Genomic DNA, 13,977 nt, shown 5'->3' with positions numbered 1-13,977 from the left:
CCCAGCAGGAACAGGGAGAACATGCAGACTCACACAGAAAGATCCCGTGCCCAAGCCGGGACTCGAACCCAGAACCTTCTTGCTGTGAGGCCACAGTGCTGACCACTGCACCACCGTGCAGCCCTTATCTCATCATACTTGAGCAAAAAGGAAGAAGCCCGTCAGACATAAGAACTTCCTTTTACTGTTTCTGGGAGGACATCTCATGAGTGAGGGGGGCATTCACATCCGCTAGCAGCTAAAAGCTGTCAGCTCCTGCACTGAGGTGCTCATGGCTGAACTGTACCATGGAAAGGTGACACTTTTCAGTGAGTTAATGAATGAAATTTGCGGGCGTCGGATGTGTTTCAGTCCAGAAAAAACGCCTTGTCATAGAACAAAGCCACTTCTTTTTCTTGGAAACACACACATCAGGTGCGTCTTGTATGTAAGGCGGGGTGATGTAAAATGATTCAAGAACAGCACAGCAGACAATTACATAACACGCTGCAGGCTGTGGATTTCATGGCTGTAGTTCTCAGACAGCAGATTAATTCAAGCTTATTTTTCAGCATGTGTTGGAACACTTCCTGATGTCACACATCTGGACAAGCTTAAAAGCACACATGCTATCTGTGGAGCCACACTTTCTTTGCGTCGCCTCTCGTGGTGCCCGTCGTCCAGGACACGCAGCCTCATTCAGGGTGTTTTTGCTGTGAGCCAGCTGCCACCTCTCAACACCGCTAAGCTCCGTTTGCCACGAGAAAGGGTTTTCATGGAATGTTGATGCTCAAACGGAGGTTTGCCAGCATGAAAATCACTGATCCAGGGATGAGAGAAATGAGTACCAAGGGTTAGAACCATCAAATATTGCTGATGCAGCCGGTTGTCCCTCATTCGTGTTCTTTTATTCCCTTGAACAACACCTGATGCTTGTTGTCCACCTGCAAACCCCAACAAACTCCCAGTCGAGTCAGCGCCGCACACACCGGTGAGCCACCATGTTTCCTCTCTGAGCGGTGGGCTGGGCTAACCCTACTGTCACATGCCTTTCAAAATAAAGGATGCAGCTTGGATGGAAAGGAAGGTCTCCAGAGATGCTTTTCGGAGAATCGTTCAGTGAGGCAACTGGCATGGGATCGCTGGGCAGCGTGGTTGCCCCTCTCGACCACGACAGGCCGCTGTGACTAACACCTGAGCATCTCTTCTGTTCCAGAGTCACCTTACTTGGACTCTTTGTCTCCCGTTCTCAGTGCCAGTCGTTTAGAGTAGAAAGAATCATGTATGTGAGTGGAGAGAGGGTTTGGCTGGTGGCTTGACTGTAGGTGGATCCTCACATGCAGTACATAGTGGAGATGCTGGGTTGTCCTCCAGACAGGCTTCTCACCGCTGGACTCAAAAGCGATCCTTTAAACAAGACCCCACCGCAGGATGCTGGGAACTCAAGGCACATTCACTGCTGCTCTCTTCCCCCTCACCTACATGACCGTTTCTATCCTGTTTGTCCAAGTTACTGAGCACAAAAATCAAAATGAACATCAACTTTGCCACACACTGTAAAAATGTCAAGATGGATTTAGAAGAAGAAGAACCACCAGAATCTCCCTGATCCCTGTTGCCATGCTTTGATCTGATGGCAGCGTTCAACGGCAGCAGACCGCTGTCCAACTGAGAGCCTGCGTCAGCCCAGCAGAAGCTTCCCAGTCCTGCTGCTGAGACGTTCCGGTCTGGGAAGAAGAAGCTCAGCAATGATGAAGATCAGATCTCTTCTCGGTTCTGTGAAAGACTCAAGTCACAGGACACTGACAGCCCGCACGGGCAGGCTCACCCACAACACCAAACCCAGGAGGCCCACAGACAGGCTGCGAAGAGCCGCCGTGGTGGTGAAGGAACCACGACCAGACGCGTTCTAGCTTGTTCAGGTGCTGACAAGTTGTACCTTTAACGAAGTGAAGTATGATTTTTTAAGCATAAACCTACAAAAATAAGAAACTCTAAAAGTGAACACTCTACAGAACAGAACAAGAGGGGGCTTCCTGGCCTTCTCCAGAGACCCCCATCTGTCCAGGAGCCACCTCTTTGACAGCTCATCACTCTTCATTTCATCCCCTCCACCTCACTCCTCTTTCCTACTTTTCCTCCCGTGCTGATCCCACCTGAGCATCCACATCCTTTTATTGAGACATTGCTTCTGGTCCTCAGACCGTTGACTCTCCCCCACCACCTCACACAAGCCAGCCTCTCCCACCCTGGACTTCCCTTTAATCAGTTGTGACAGGAGTTGTGGCTGCCATCACATCCCCTGCTGTCTGGATTTGCAGCTCATCACCTCGACTTAATAAACCCTGTCAGATGTAACAGGCCTGCTGACGGCGGCGCCCTCCTGCTAAAAACCAAACAGCCCTCTCTGACGAGAGTTCACGACGAGATGAAAAACAGAAGGTCAAAAATAAGGTGCACTCTTCTTAAGCCTCTTTGGATTCACGCCAGTTTAAAATAGGTTTCTGTTTGATAGAAACTGAAGAAATATCCATCAATCCTTTTAATATATCAATAACAGCATCCGCTGCAAAAACACAGTGGGAACACATGACAGCACCTCTCAGTATAAAGCAGTAGCCCACAGCTGGACTCTCTTACAGCCTCTAGAATCACCGCTCAAATAAACATGTCACTTTATCATGTAGAATTATCCAGACGTTCCTAATAAACCGGCCAAGTGCCAGTGTGTGGACAGCGGCAATGGTGTGAGATCTTCCTGGAACAACCCAGGAGTGCAAGCTTTTGTGTGACGGCGCAAACATGCAAAGCCATTTCTGCTGAATGTACATAGAGCGAAGCAGCAAAGACAAACCCCGTGGAACCTGCGACGGCGTCTGGAGGCGTGAAGGCGCTGAGTGTGTTGAGTGCTGAGGAGATGAGAGGTGACGGATGCTAATACAGATGTATTACTCGGGGCGCTGGCATCATTAGCGCCATTAGTGGGTGAAGTGATGGTGAAGTGAGGTGTTAGATGGGAAATGAAAGCTTTGGTGGCTCATTTCTATTCTCTGACACACTTTTCTAGGACGTCAAACCCTGAAATAAAAGTAAAGGAAAACGCTTTGATTACCAGGCTATTACTCCCTCAAACACTACCTCCCTCCTCCGTGCTCGGTGAGCACACGAGCTCTTTGATGGCTGGAATATTGACCAGTTCTTACAGCATCAGAGCTTTCTGAAATATCTTACTGTGCATTCTTACCAGTGTGTTGCATCACAACGATAAAAAAGTTGACATGAATATGTAATCTTCTGCCAAAGTGAAAGCCCGATCACCGATGCTGATACGAAACATTTCTGAGACGTTCACAGATCTTGAACGGCCGGGTTGCTGATCACAATACAAAGCTGCAACTTTCACAAAGCATTTTTTCATTTGATTTTGCTCTCTGTGCCTCTTAGTCACTATCATATGAAATACTGATTGTTTTAATTCCGTGTGACAGATGTAAACAGCCAGGTTTCACTATGTGAGGTTTAAACAATTGCGTATTTTACCCCAAAAGGCTTTCAATATTATCTTTGCTGTGCCTCACCTCAGGAACTTCTTATTTTGATATTTGGTTTTTAGATTTTTTTTTTTTTTTTTTAAACGATGAGACAAAATGGTTGCATTTACTGGTGCACCTGAAGAGATGCATTTTACATTTTGAGGATGTGCAGTTGGTAGTTATGTTAAAAAAATCTACAAACAAGTAAAAACATCCAACACCACGTCTGCACCAGCTAATAAAGAGCTAACACTTCCACGCTTCCATGAGGAGACACACTCAACTGTGAATTCTTCATCTTGGCCACACGTGTCTTGTACTGCTTCTCCTTCAATACTACAGTACAATGGGAGACTTTCACCACTGGATGTTTGATTGTCATCCATGAGAACATCTTCTAGGAAAGCAGGCATCCCCTCGCTGGTTTTAAGACTGCCCAACCTTTATTAACATTCTGCTGAGTTGACAGTCCACGCCGCTGCGCTCTTGAGCAGCAGATGTTATTGATGTGGCTGTCGGTGAATGCAGCAGCCAGGCGAGGGAGGTCAATTCCATTCCACCTGGCTTGTGTCCTGTTGACATACAGACGACGTGAGAGACTGTTTGGAGTCGAGATGAGAAAGGCTTGATCTTTTGATCCGAGCTGGTGCTCTGCAGCATCTGGGCCGCAGCGAGATTGAGCTCATCACGCCGAGCTGCATCCAGCGTCACGGAAGACCGGGCACGGCTCAGGTATTCGGTTAGACGTCAGTGACACTGGAGTTTAACACTGCCTCTCTGTCAGCTGGCGGTCTTGCTTTACATTCACGCAACTGCCAGCAGTCCCACCACCGTGGTCTGCATCACCACAAACCATGAATACACAACGTCATGTAGCCATGCAGGTCCTGGTGAGGAAACAGTTGTTTGTTGCCTTAACAGAACTGAAGGATTTTTCTGTTGAACAAAATCATACAGTGTAGGATGATCAATATGATACAAGAGTACACCTAAACTACCATCTGCAGGGTTGGGCTGGGGATCGTAACAGGAAAGCTTGTGTTCTGGTCTCGACGGTGATGATTTTTCGTTCAGTTACACTTTCTGTTGAAGGAGCTTCCCTCAGAGGGATGAGATCTCTACGCTGGCCTGGGAACGCCTCAGGACCTCCAGTCAGAGCTGGCTGATGTGGGGAAGAGAAGTTGGAGTTCCTATAGTTTACAAGCGCCTCGTCTCTGCTGTGGATCCCTTCAGGTCTCCTGCTGCTGAATTTTTGCAGGAAATTATTTCAAGAATTAAAGAAAAAAAAACGGAGAAATTTCTGGATTGAAAATCATCCTGGATGAAACCAAAATCTGGAAAGACGGCAGGCTACTCCAAGTCCAGTCACTGGACCCGGCACTCTGACTTCACCCGGCAGTGACAGAAGGTGCAACAGTGGCAACAGTGCAGAAATCCCTTAGATCTATAGGTTCATAGATTGCTATGTGTTGTCTCAGTGGCGTTAACGCGCCAGAGGTGGATTCACCTGCATAATCCACGCACAAGGTCACACCACGTCCACCCCTCGTCATTAACACAACCATAAAGCCATTAGATGACATTCCCCGCTTCTCTCAGCAGCTCTGGGCTTTATTGTTCATCAGTGGGATGAAATGATTCAATCTGTCCAAGCTCTTGAGTATTTGTGTGATCAACACTTACTCTGACCGTCAGCTCACATCAATCAATTATAATCTATTGACGATCGTTGCATAGATTAAACCTGCTCCGATAATCCCACTGACACAGATTTTTCACGTAGTGAGTTCTCAAACATGCAATAAAACAAGATCTGAGTGGGAATCGCCTGCTCGGCACGATGAAGATTCCCAGTTTCCTCTTCATTTCAAGTGCTTTCATTGACCCCTGCAGCTCTCTGGGGCTTTCAGAAGCTCTAAAACGCCACTGCACACGAACTGCTCAGCACCAAATGGCAGAGATAAGACTTTATTAATCCCCCAGGGGAAATGTGAGTGTTACTGCAGCAGCTGCATCCAAAAGTTAGAGGACAGTGCAAGACGACGAGATAGAGAAATATATCTGAAAGTGTGGGCCAAATACAGACATTTGGCTTTTGTATAATTGTGCCTCTAGAAAAAAATTAAAGCACAAACAACTAGAGAGAGAGAGAGAGAGAGAGAGAGGGAGAGAGAGAGAGAGAGTGATAGCTGGAATAACATCTGAGGGCAACACAAGCTCAGGCGATTTTTATGGCATAAAAGGCAGGAAAATACCTCACTTGAGAATTTCCAGGCTTTTTATGCACTTTAAAACCAACAGTCGTGATTAAGTGGCGAAGTAAGACCACAGAAGTCGTAACGGTCAAACTCACAATTCCTATGATTGTGTTCGTGCTTCAAAAGCACTAAAGGTGGTTTTCATTTATGAAAATTAATTGTGTGAGTAAGATGTGCAACTTTCATAAAGTTGTGTTGCAACAGCAATTCTGTTCTGCAATCATCAACAAGCCAATGAAACACACTCCAGCTGCTTTTAGTGAAAGGAACCGTGGAGAACCTCCTGGCCTCATCGCTGCATTTTGCTGCGAAAGAGACGAGTATTTCCCCTCTAGAGACCTACGGCTGAGCTGAAAGAGAGTAGCTAGGTAGTCACGACGATGTGAGAAGGTGCCTGATTATTTCTGACAGCAGGCTAAAGTGCTTCTCTTTTCCCACAAAGCTGAACAACTGATGCTACATTTCAGACGTGATTTTAGTCGAATTAGCCTGGTTTCTTCTCTTCTTTTCACCTCCCCTCTACTCAACTCATCTCTCTTCCCTTTCTCCCCCCCTCTTTTCATCTCTTTTCTCCCCTATCAACTCCCATCTTCTCCTCTCTTACAAAGCAGTAAAAACATTTTATGGCCAGCTCTCCTCCAAAAGTGGCTCACCATCCTCACATTGACTCCATTCGCCATCAATCATCGGCGGAGCAGCTTGTAATTGCTCCTTAATCTTGACGCCACTCAGCTTGCTGGTAGAGTGGTAGCTGTGGACGTGTTTGTAGTATTCTGTAAAGGCAGACACTTTTAATGGAAGGTAAATCCCTCCCACTCTCTCTGATGGATAAGATGTGATCATCCGGAGGGTGAGGGCCAGCCAGTGAACAGGCTGTAGAAAAGGCAGTAGGGTAAGACAGGATCAGCACAGAGGATGTTACCATTAAAGAGCTCTGGGGGAAGGGTTTTAGTGTCGCGCAAAGTCACTGCGCTTGGTACTCTTTAAGTTTAAGAGGCAGGAACTCGGGGCCAAGAGATTAAAACTACATTTGATGGCTGTGTTTTGATGGGATGAGTTGAGAGGTCCTGGAGGCGTCACCACTTTCATTCAGAAGTTCAAACATTTAAATGCGTCCAGTTTAGCCTCAGCAGTTCAAACGACCCTGATGTCTCTGACATTGACAGAAAGACTGATTGAAAACAAGGGAGTTCCTGCAGGAAATAAACTTCCACTGAGTTCATAATCGAAGCGGCTGCCTGACTCATGATCAACAGGAGATGACGGAGATCAAGGCAGGGCCAGCAAAACCAGAATTAACTGGCAGAATTAATAAGAACGATAAAACTATGAGGGAACGGACAGAGAGCGACATTCAGCAGCAGTGTCACAAGATCTTGTGAGAGAAAGCAGCAACCAGGTCCATGGAAACAAACCAAAAGAAGCAAACTGGCTCTTAAAATAATTTATTTTTGTACAAATTAATGCATGTACTATACACCACATCTATATAATCAAAACAAGATGGGAATATAGATATGATGTATATTATCATATCTATATTATCATCTTGCTTTGATTAAACATTATCAAATACAATGTATGTTGTCCTGGATTCCATTTGTTAATCGATGCATGATGTGTTTCAGTGGATGAGAAGGTTCTCCATACGATGACGAGAGGTTAACAAGCTGTCCGCAGCCCAAGATGGCAGCTGCAGATATGTTAGCTCACGTTCTGTGGTTCCATCCACAATTCACATTCTCTGTGACCACCAGATATCACCCGCAAGGTCATGCAGTCGTCCAAAGTGTTTCTCTCGCTGTCAATAAAGCTGCTTATGGGGTCACACCTCACAAGGCTGAAGTGGAAGCTCTCGTTATTCAAAAATTATTCTCATGGAACAAAAGGGAAGAAAGAGAAAAAGAAGAGGAAGAAGAAGAAGAAGAAGAAGAAGAAGAAGAAGAAGAAGAAGAAGAAGAAGAAGAAGAAGAAGAAAATGTGGTAGGAAGCAATTACGCACATGACAGCATGCTCCATCTGTTTACTCTTTTCAATTAGGAGTGTGTGTGTGTGTGTGTGTGTGTGAGAGAGCGAGAGAGAGAGAGAGAGAGAGACCACACTGATCAATCGCAGACGAGAAGGGAGATGAGGTGTAACTGGTGAGCACAGATGAGGCCAGAGGAAGGAGGGCGCTGATACCTGCCTCACAACGGCACTGAATCAGTGACAAACGTTTGTCTGACAGGTTTTTTCTCGCCAAGGAGGGAATGAGAGAGGAAGAGGGAACCCAGATGGTTTGTTTACTGTAAAATGGATCGAATCGTAGATTCCCTGTGGCAGAATACGAGGTTTTCATGAATCAGCATGAAGGCAGGGAGCAGTGCAGAGAAATGAATGATTAATTTGAATAATGATTGGAATTAACAGCACGCCAATTAAAAACACTTGTTTTTAACGCCCTGTTTGTGGAAGATTCAAGCACTCTGCGTTGTCCTCGTTTGTCTCCACCCCCCCACCCAACAAGGATACAGAATCATTCGCCTCCGTCCTTCTTGTAAAGCACTGATTTGACGTTTACGTGAAGATTTGAGTGTCGATCACTTCCATGCCATGTGATCTCCAGTGAGTACCAGATCTTAGCACCAGACTAGAAAGATAGAACACGCTTGGTTTCACTCCTCCTCCCATTTCATTTGAACATTTGAGAGCACAACTAATTTGTCCCATAAATTCCAAATCCAAACCCGATATTAGTACTGGCACTACCGACATAGGACACACGCCTCCTTTTATGTAACTTCTCATGTTTGACCGCTAAAATCAGTGAGTGTCACTGGATGTTCATGTGCATTATTTGCTTAACAATGCATGTATTTTTTTTATTATGAATTTTTCTCCAAATTTTCCTCAGCAGGAGAAAAACTAAAGTGATATTATGCCTGACATTTTGCCTGGGGAGTACTTGATGTGTGTGTGTGTGTGTGTGTGTGTGTGTGTGTGTGTGTGTGTGTGTGTGTGTGTGTGTGTGTGTGTTCTTGTACTTGCTACATATTGAGGACTGGAATACATATTTAACCAACAGAGTGAGGACATTTTTGGAAAGTGAGGACATTTTAGCCGGTCCTCACTTCTTCAAAAGGCCGTTTGAAGGTCAAGACTTGGTTTTAGGGTCGAGGTTAGAATCAGGTTCAGGTTAGGTTTAGGGTCAAGGTTAGGGTCAAGGTTCGGGTCAGGCAGTCAGTTGAGATGGTTAGGTTTAGGGTGAGGGGCTAGGGAGTGTATTATGTCAATGAAAGTCCTCACAAAGATATAAGTCCAAGGGCGTGTGTGTGTGTGTGTGTGTGTGTGTGTGTGTGTGTGTGTGTGTGTGTGTGTGTGTGTGTGTGTGTGTGAGAGAGCCCTCTTGCATCCAGCAAAACTTGATAAGATTTGGTTTGACGCCTGGGTTTCGTGTCTGTCACTCAGCAGGCCAGGGAGGAAGAGGATGGAGTGGAGGATCCATCTGGGTTCAGTCGATGCATCGAGTGAATCAAAATTCACATCATTACCCTGAAAAATTGCCTGCATCTCGTTTGCAAGGGACACCATCCCGAGATTGGAATTTCTAATCAAGTCAGGAGCTCCCCCTTGATGAAAATTTCATGGAATGTGTGCGAGTGTGTTGCGGTTTGTCATCTCAGATGTCTGTTTGATGTTGGGAATGATTTTGCCTCCCACCAAACAACATCTGAGGTCTCCACCAGCCTCTCTCTCTTCTCTACACATGGATTTGAAAAAAAAAGAAGTCACATTGCCCATGACAACAGTGACGCTGGGAATCAAATCAGACGATAACAGAGGAAGGGCTTCCCTCCAGCTCGCCCATGACAGTGTCACACGTTTGGAAGCTGAATAAATCCCTGCAGCTTAGATTCTTTTAGGTATAAACTCTCAAATGTTTATAAATACCTGCATCTGAAATATTTTCATTGCATTCACCAGTTAACATGAAGAAGTTTCTTTTTAATGATGCCTAAAAATTACAAATCGGGTCTTTTCGGTGACGCCGCGGCAGATGCGTGGTGTCACAGATAAAATATGTGAACATTAAAATGATGACGAGTTTTGTAAGAATCTCCGGTCCGTGATTTATTCAATTTTTGGGAGGATCCCAGATTTCCGGATCCTCTTTGGTACATGAATGCAAGAAATGTGAGTTGAGTTGTGCAGGGCGAGAGATTTATTTCAAATATTTCATGCGACGTCGCACACAAATCCTTAATTCAATCCCCCAAATCCCTTCTGACGGCAGGTCAGGAAACTTCTGCATTCTGAGGTGAATGGCGACTGATGCACGCGCTCCCTACGGTGACGGGTGCTTGTTGCTTGCAGCTGAGTTGTGGGATTTATGCCAGTCAGACATCTATGCCATTTCTATTGAAGGAGAAGTAACCCTGACTCCTAAATCACCCATAAATCCAGGACCACTCCTGGTCAAATTGAGGCTTCATTTTATGGATTCATACTTAATTCCCTTGGTCAAAAATCTCATCAGCCACTCAGATACATTTCTATCAATATCTGCCAGCATGCAATTATTGTCATGACATAAATTCCCCAACAGATGGCGACAATATAGCTCAATTAAAGTTGACCCCCTGTTGATTGGGGCGCTGGTGTGGAGGCAGGAACTCATCTATCAAATATTTATCATTAAAAAACTAACAAACCAGGAGTCCTGGATCATAAACAACCAACTAACCAGGAAGTCAAAGTGGAGAAAATCCTGCACAAAGGGAACGATTAGAGAGCCGGACAAAAGTGACACTGTGACAGAAACGTGAACCAAAAAAAACCCCCAAAGGCATTTATGACTTGACAAGACTGGGAGGTTACCACGAGGACAGGAAGGAGCTGACCTGATGACAAACAGTGGGACTGATTACCTGATGGAGCAAAGGTGACGACAGTGGGGATGCAAAACAAGAAAATACATACGAGGGAAGTTGATAGCAGGCAGAAAGTGACCGCACCAGTCTGCAACAACCAAGAGTGCACAGCTCACAACTCAAACACTGAAACAGGGACAAGACGCTACGAGTAACTGAGCTTCTCCTATCACTCTCCTATATGAAGATACCATTCATGTTTCAGATTATCTGAGCTATTTTGACGTAGTTGCAAGTATACGTACTTCTTCTTGCTCAAGTTTCTTTTTCCTCCTTCTTGCACCAGGTTTTTAGAGACAGGGGGACTTCCACTGATAGGACGTAGCGTGTGGGAGGATCACATTTTCCCCACCAATTCTTTCCCTTCCCCTTAGGCGCCCTGATTGACCAGAGGAGGGGCTGTAGTGACCAGGATTGTTGTGTTATTTGGGGGGGCATGCAGGAATCAAACCCAGGACCTTCTAGCTGTGAGGCGACAGCGCTGCCACCGCTCCACCGCACCACCGCACCACCGTGCCCCAACCCAGGTTGGAGAGGAGCCACTGGCACACTGACCTCTGAACATCAACATTTCTGTGAAAGTTGCACGTGTTCATACTGGCATTTCATCATAGGTAAATTTGGTTTCTTTGGAGCGATCAGTAAAATAAACAGTGGAGTTTGGCACAACTGGCATTTTAACATGAATTATAGAGGAGCAGATAACGTGTACAGTCGCCTTTCTCTGAAATGGCTGCAGGGCATCCCAGCCCTAAACGTATCTGTGAAATTTCTTCACCACAGCACAGAACACACACACACACACACACACACACACACACACACACACACACACACACACACACACACACACACACACACACACACACACACACAACAGAAATGTAAAGCCCCTCGCCTCAGCAGGGGGCCGTGCTCTGAAGCTGAGGAGATAGTGCAGAGTCGCTGCACCCCTCAGCTGTAACAGCATATGGAGGCGTGTTTTCCAGCTAACATGGAGCGTGTCATTAAACAGCATTATTAAAACCATGCACAGCAGCGGGGCGTCAGTGAGAGCCTGGCTGCTGTCGGCTGATTGCTTCATTAACTTCTTTCAATACTTTGTTTCACGGTAAGTGCATGTTGTCCTCTTAGATGATGAATGAGGTTCATTCGTATGGGAACTGACTAACTAGGTTTTAGAGTGTGGGAGTTGTGCTCGTTTGTGAGCGGTGATGTCGTTTGTTCAGGGCAGCGGGCAGAACAGCAGGAAGTCATTTCCTGCTTGTCCTCCCCACAAGAAGAAGATCGCTCGTGAATGCAAGCGGTGACATGTGACCCTGTATTCCTGTGTAGGTGACAGACACTATCGAGCCACTGGAGTTATTTTGAACCAAATACAACATATAAAAACATTCACATTTTGGATATATATGCATATGTGCATGTTGTGTAAGCATTTAACGGATTGATAAAATGTTTCTCCTTGTGAAAACATATGAATGAACAAACTCCATCACCCAGGGCTCCAAACATTTGAGGCTGCTTCCTTTAACAGCTCTGATTGGTCGGGAGTATCACATGTTACAGTCTGGCAGCGTCAACAATGAACCAAGCAAAAAACTAGCGCAAAAAAAAGAAAGAAAAAAGAATCAAAGCTCATGCAAAATGTGTCAGTATCATTACGAATTCATTCTGCAAAGTCTCCTGAAGCTCGCCGGAGATCTGGGAGTTCTAAAGTTTCTGAGCAGGACAAATGACTGAAAACAGGGTTTTATGCTGCTCCTAAATTGGCTAAAATTGCCATGATGAAGAACAAGAGGGTTCATTTCCAGTTGTACCATTACTGGACACAGGAGCGTTATTAGAAACCCTTTATATTACTGCGCTAATGCCAAACCTACACTACCTTCTTATCAACCTTCAGCCTTCAGATTTGAAGCTGACCTGGACTAGTTTACGAGGAAGACATGGCTAACGGCTAGCATCCCCTCCCTGCCAGCGGGAGAATCTTTTAAACCTGTCTTCTTCTGTGGTGTGTTGATGCTTTGTTGTGGCGTTCACTTAGAGCCATGCTCATTTGTTCCAATCTTGATTTTGTCACCTAAAACTGAATGATTTCATCTCTAGAAGACAACGCTCAGTGTCTTGAAGTAAGATTCTCTCATTGCCATGTTTGGTTTGCGTCACTTTGCTGTCCACGCACACACTCGTTGTTGTCAACCTTTTTTAAGGACCTTGAATCCTCTAAAACAGTAAACTGGGAATAAATACCAGAGCAAGGCCTTTATTTTCTAACAGATGTGATTAACTTTTCAAATGAGATTGCAAGTTTTCCAACTTTTATTCAAACCACACAGACAGAAAAATTAGTGGACGATCCTCAACATGAAAGTAAATCTCACGCACAAAAGAGCAAAACTAAAACGCGAGCAGGGATGTTTGAACGCCAAGCTGATACAATGTGTGTTATAACGTGCTTTGATTTTCATTCAATCTGTTTTTCACCTTGAGTTTTCAGACATGATGAGAAGAGCCGTGGATTCATACGCAATGCTTCCATTAAGCCAGATTGCTAGCGTCAGCTGGCAGTTGGCAAGATTGTGTGAGTGGAGGTGGCACAGCGGTCATTTGGTGGTCCAGCTATGGGCCAACACGTCAGACCAGTGTGACTTGGTCTATGGAACCAGACGGGGCCAGAAAACCACAAACACGTGACTCAAGTATGAGCTGGAGTCACTCAAGACTGGAGGACATGACTGCACATCGCAGTGCTCATCATCGATCACTCCCCCATTTGTCTGTTCCAGCCAGCTGTTTTGACACATAGATTCTGATCAAAATGAATTAATAAACACAGAAAACAAAACACACACACACACACACACACACACACACACACACACACACACACACACACACCGTGGGGGGCGCAGTGTAAACTTCTCCAGTGTCAAACACCATCAAAAGTTAGCTTTCGCACTCTCCAGTCAGTTAGGAAAAAGTTTCAGACTTCCAACCCTGTGAGGGTGTGACGCATCAGGCCTCAATCTGCTCACAGTTTCTGCCCTTCCAGATGCTATCCATCCTCCATTTCTCTAAAATTACTATACATCCTGTTCTTCCTGTGCAGGGTGACCAGAGACATGTCAGGGATTTATTGTCTTTCATGACATCTACTCAGACTGACAGCATCATGCAGCTTGACCTTTGACCGCTCTCCCTCTAAGGCCAGGAATCCCACATTGCAGAGTACACAAACAGAAAATCATTGTCAGCTATGAGAGAGGGGAGAGGGCTGAGACGTTGGAGGGAGCA

The sequence above is a fragment of the Aulostomus chinensis genome, chromosome 6, assembly GCF_037954235.1.
Source record: "Aulostomus chinensis isolate RoL2024-O1b breed Wild chromosome 6, RoL_Achi_v1.0, whole genome shotgun sequence".
In the NCBI taxonomy this organism is placed as follows: Eukaryota; Metazoa; Chordata; class Actinopteri; order Syngnathiformes; family Aulostomidae; genus Aulostomus; species Aulostomus chinensis.
This window is presented reverse-complemented; position numbering follows the sequence as displayed.